Raw genomic sequence first — 6,000 nt, 5'->3', positions numbered from 1 at the left:
GGAGCAGGCGGCCTGGAGGCGCTGTTGCCCCTGGTGCCCCCGACTGTGCCCCGAGGAAAGCCCAGCTGAGGATGCAGGTGAGGGCAGAGACGAGAGATGGAGGAACCCAGGTCCTGATGCTATGGTTTGAGCACCTCCATCCCCCTGGCCTGAAGTCAAGGTCAATTCCTGGCTTCAAGTTTAAATGAGGCAGTCAGCATCCTCTTTTATTTCTTTCATTTGCATCCCAGGTTCTGGACGAGGGTTATCCCCTAGGAATGTCCCCAGGTCTCTCTAACCTGCTGGCTGTCGCCCTGGTTGGCTCCTGAGAATCACCCAGGAGTTTCACAAACTCCCAGCGTCCAGATCACAATCTCTGGGGTGGGGAAAGGCCTTACAGCCTTGCAGGTGGTTCTATGTACAGCCAGGGCTGAGAACCATTAGTGGGGAGACAGAGTTTCCCTGGTAGCTCTGAGTCCCAGAGAGTGAGCCCTCAGGCCGACCATTTAATGACTATTTGCCCAAAACCTGCGGTTTGAGGGGGCTACGGGCCCCTGTATCCCCTCCAAAGAAGCTGTAAAGCCCCGTGGGGGGAGGGCAGAGTGGAGCTGCAGAAACAGAAGTGGCAGAAGAGACTGGAGAGTTTTAACATCCCATCCAACTGAAGGAGCCTCAGTGCTGGCTGTCACAGAAACCCCGGCCTTGTCACTCTTAGCCTCCATTGGTTCTTGCCCCAGTAAGGAGCTGGTCAGGGTCAAGAGTGCAGAGGACGTCCTTTGTGAGGAACTGGTGGCGATATCAAAAAACCCAAGCTGCCGAAGGGCATGGGGTCAAAGCTGGGGTGTCTGTTCCCTTCCGGCTCTCAGAGCCTTTCCAGTCTTCCGCCCATTAAGGGAACTGGATCAGGAACTGAGGCCATCTGCTCCAGAGAGGAGTGACTAAGCTGTGATAAGGAGACCATCCGTGAAAGCCTTGGCTCCGCAGATAATCGGGCCGGTGGGGACCATGTGGACGCAGGTGCCCACAGCCGATGCAGTCAGGAGTGTGCTGGGGGCTGTCAGAGACCAGAGCCCGTATGAAGCCTGTAAACTTTCTTTTGTGCCTCCTCTCCCGCTCCACCAAACAGAGGAACGCTGCCTGTGACGCCAACGTAGAGATAGCTGGCACTGCTATAATCTTTGATGGGACCCATTCAATACTCCCAGCCTCTACAGGAAATTGCTGTTGTTCAGTCGCTCAGTCGTGTCTGACTCTTTGCGACCCCAAGGACTGCAGCACGCCAGGCTTCCCTGTCCTTCGCCGTCTGCCAGAGTTTGCTCAAACTCATCCATTGTATCGGTGATGCCATCCAACCATCTCATCCTCTGCCACCCCCTTCTCCTCCTGCCTTCAATCTTTCCCAGCATCAGGGTCTTTTCCAATGAGTCGGCTCTTTGCATCAGGTGTTCAAAGTGTTGGGAGCTTCAGCTTCAGCATCAGTACTTCCAATGAATATTCAGGGTTGATTTCCTTTAGGACTGACTGCTTCAATCTCCTTGCCGTTCAAGGGGCTCTCAAGAGTCTTCCTAGCACCTCAGTTAGAAAGCATCGATTCTTTGCACTCAGCCTTATGGTCCAACTCTCACATCCATACATGACTACTGGAAAAACAATAGCTTTGACTATATGGACCTTTGTCGGCAAAATGATGTGTCTGCTGTCTAGGTTTTAGAACGCTGCCATGGCTTTTCTCCCAAGGAACTCTTATTAACTCTTTCTTAAAAATTTTATGTATTACTTTTGCTGCGTTGGGTCTTCGTTGCTTTCTCTAACTGCAGGGAGCAGGGGCTCCTCGCTGGTGGTCCTCATGGGCTTCTCAGGGTGCTGGCTTCTCTTGCTGAAGAGCGCAGGCTCTAGGCACACAGGCTCAGTTGCCCCGAAGCATGTGGAATCTTCCCAGACCAGGGATCGAACCCGTGTTCCCTGAATTGGCAGGCAGATTCTTAACCACTGGACCACCAGGGAAGTCCTCTTATTAACTCTTTAATAGATGAGAAAACAGAGGTGCAGAGAGGGGAAACCCACCTAGTTACACAGCCGAGAAGGGGGACTGTTGGCATGTCAACCACTTTTTCAAAAAACTGACTTGAGATCTGATAATTTACATACAATAAAGTGTATCAATTTAATGAGCTTTGGCAAATGTATACAGATGGTAACCATGACAACCGTAACAAAGAGAACATTCTTATCATCCTTCAATGTTCTCTTAGGCCCTTTGCTGACAATCTCCTCTACCAGCCCCCAACCCTGGCAACTGGTGATCTGCTTACTCCTACTGTGTGGATCACAATAAACTGTGGAAAATTCTGAAAGAGATGGGAACACCAGACCACCTGACCTGCCTCTTGAGAAACCTGTATACAGGTCAGGAAGCAACAGTTAGAACTGGACATGGAACAACAGACTGACTTCAAATAGGAAAAGGAGCATGTCAAGGCTGTATATTGTCACCCTGCTTATTTATCTTATATGCAGAGTACATCATGAGAAACACTGGGCTGGAGGAAGCACAAGCTGGCATCAAGATTGCCGGGAGAAATATCAATAACCTCAGATATGCAGATGACACCATCCTTATGGCAGAAAGTGAAGAACTAAAGAGCCTCTTGATGAAAGTGAAAGAGGAGAATAAAAAAGTTGGCTTGAAGCTCAACATTCAGAAAACTAAGATCATGGCATCCGGTCCCACCACTTCATGGTGAATAGATGGGGAAACAGTGGAAACAGTGGCTGACTTTATTTTTCTGGGCTCCAAAATCACTGCAGATGGTGATTGCAGCCGTGAAATTAAAAGACACTTGCTCCTTGGAAGGAAAGTTATGACCAACCTAGACAGCACATTAAAAAGCAGAGACATTACTTTGTCAACAAAGGTCCGTCTAGTCAAGGCTATGGTTTTTCCAGTGGTCATGTGTGGATGTGAGAGTTGGACTGTAAAGAAAGCTGAGCGCCAAAGAATTGATGCTTTTGAACTGTGGTGGTGGAGAAGACTGTTGAGAGTCCCTTGGACTGCAAGGAGATCCAACCAGTCCATCCTAAAGGCGATCAGTCCTGGGTGTTCACTGGAAGGACTGATGCTGAAGCTGAAACTCCAATACTTTGGCCACCTGATGAGGAGAGCTGACTCCTTTGAAAAGACTCTGATGCTGGGAAAGATTGAGGGCAGGAGGAGAAGGGGATGACAGAGGATGAGATGGTTGGATGGCATCACCAACTCAATGGACATGGGCTTGGGTAGACTTTGGGAGCTGGTGATGGACAGGGAGGCCTGGTGTGCTACGGTTCACAAAGAGTCGGACACCACTGAGCAACTGAGCTGAACTGAACTGAACAGTTTCAGGCATCCAGTGGAGTCTTGGAAAGTATCTTCTGAAATACAGGGGTCGGGGGGCTACTGTATTACACATAAAACTGTTAAGAACATTTGGAGACAAGTCTTTGTGTGAACATCAGTTTTTATTTCTTTTGTGGAGGGACAGGATTACTGGGTCCTATGGTCGGTGTATGTTTAACTTCTTAAGAAACTGTCAAATTTCCAAAGTGGCTGAACCCATTTTTTTGTCCCTACTGGCAATTCCTATTACTGTTTCAGTGGCGTTAAATGCTCACCAATACTTGGTATTGTCAGTTGTCAGGATTTTATACTCTCAGCATATAGATCTTGTACATATTTTGTTAGACTTTTATCTGATTCACGTTTTGGGGTGCTATTATAAATGCTGCTGTCTCAAAAAATCTCCAGTTGTTCACTGCACAGAAATAAAACCAATTTCTGTATGTGAACTGTGTATCCTTCAGCTCTGCTAAACTCAGCTGTCAGGTATTTTTTGAAGAGTCCTTAGGGTTTTCCTATCTAGTTGAACTTGTCCTTGGTGAAAAAAGATAGTTTTACCCTTTCTTTCCCAATCCAAAGAGTCTCCTTTTTCTTGCCTAGTTGCACTGTCTGGGACCTCATATAGGATGGTGGGTGAAGGAAAGTGACGAGCATATTGCCAGTTTCCTAGTTTGATCACGGAGCTGTGGTTGTGTAACAGAATGAAGCGAACACAGCAACACTAATTCTAGTTTGGCAACTTCTTTGTGGCTTAAAATGATTTCAAAATAAAAAGTTAAGTGGTAGGGAAAAAAGTGGTGAATGTTGACATCCTTGCCTTGTTCCCAGCCTTCAAAGGAAAATCTTTTGCCGTGAAGTATTATGTTAGCTAAAGGTTTTTTTCACACTCTTTACCAGCTTAAAGAAGTTCCTTTTATTTCTAGTTTGCAAAGAGGTTTTTTTTTTCCCCCCACTTGTATTTATCATTTAAAAAATATTTAAGTTATTAAGAAAATTCATTTTTATTATTACAAATGTTCAGAAAATATATTCTGTGTTTAACAAATACTTTTTTTTTGGCCACGCACCACGCCAGATCTTAGTTCTGAAACCAGGGATTGAACCCATGCTCCTGTAGTAGAAGCCTGGAGTCAACCACTGGACCACCAGGTAAGTCTCTCTTTGCTTTTAAATCATCAGTGTGTATTGGATTCCATCAGATTTTTTTTCTCTGTCTTTTGAGATTATCATACAGTTTTACCTTCTTCATCTGTTAAATATGGTGGATTATGTGTATTTTAGAATATTAAACCAACCCTGCGTTCCTGGAATAAATCATAGTTTGTCATGAAGTATTGTCCATTTTACATGACATTGTATTCAACTGGCTAAATTTCTGTCAAGGATTTTTGCTTCTATGTTCATGAGGGTTTGTATTTTTCTTCTCTTGTATTTGTCTGGTTTTGGTATCAGGGCAGTGATGCCCTCACAGAATAAATTGAGGGTGTTCCCAGGTCCCAAAATTATGGAAGATTTTGTGTTGGCTCCTTACGACTTCTTCCTTAAATGTCTAAGACACAATTTACCAATAAAATCATTTGGCCTTGGAATTTTCTTTGTATGAAGGTATTTTATTTTTGCTTTATCCAAATCTATTAATGGTTTTATTAAGGTATAATTTACCAGTTTGAAGTGCACAAAGAAGACAGGATTAACATTTGGAAAGAAATTAATCTCATTTTCTTTCACCTAGTTCTGAGATGACTTTTCGGAATTTCTTTTTTGCTAATGAATTGGAGAAGGAAATGGCAACCCACTCCAGTATTCTTGCCTGGAGAATCCCATGGACAGAGGAATCTGGTGGGCTATGTCTATGGGGTCACAAAGAGTCGGACACGACTGAGCGACTAACACTGATGAGTTGCAAGCATGAGTGCTAGGCAGGCGCAAGTTACTTGGAGCCCAGAGTATCGCAGCTGCTTAAGACACAGTCAAGAGCCGATTTTCTGTGCCTTCCTCCTCCACGTGCAGTTGCTCACCCTGTCCCCCTCCTTGCTCGATGTGCTCTGGCCCCCCACCTCCCATCCTGGGACTGTTCTCATGAGGATCGCTTCCTCAATGCTGGGCCCCTGGAAACACTCGACCTCCTTACTTGACGCCTGCAGGGTTTTGACGGTTGACTCTCCTCCCTGGCTGTCCTGGTCAGGCTTGCAGCAGGTGGCCCTGGATTGGGATACTCTAAGGAAGCGTTAAAGACGGGGGAGCTATTTACAAGGTGTGAGTGAGCAGGTGCAGCTGGTATCTGGAGTTCTGGCCACTCCCAGGCCAGAAGTAGTTCCTGGAGATGGTGCAGGAGGTAGGCAGCCCTGGGGAGGGAGTCAGGGCCTCCCAGCTTGCCCCACTGCTTCCTGCTGGCCGGGGGTCAGTCCCAGAGTGTGCTGATGAGGCGCAGAGACTCACTTGGGTCAACCTCTGGGGAGGCCAAAGATGGGGAAGGGATGAAGGAGGATGGGCACCCTGACCCACACCTGCCTCCTTCCAGGTTCCTGAGGCTTCCTCTCAGGGCCCCCGTGTCCTCCAGAATGATCCAGTTGGTTCCTGCAGGCTCATCAGACACCTAATGACATCTGGACCAGTTGAGACCTCTTGCTGGAGCCCACCTCACT

Source organism: Odocoileus virginianus, chromosome 17 (assembly GCF_023699985.2).
Source record: "Odocoileus virginianus isolate 20LAN1187 ecotype Illinois chromosome 17, Ovbor_1.2, whole genome shotgun sequence".
Lineage (NCBI taxonomy): Eukaryota > Metazoa > Chordata > Mammalia > Artiodactyla > Cervidae > Odocoileus > Odocoileus virginianus.
The sequence above is the reverse complement of the archived record's forward strand: the minus strand, read 5'-3'. Positions refer to the sequence as shown.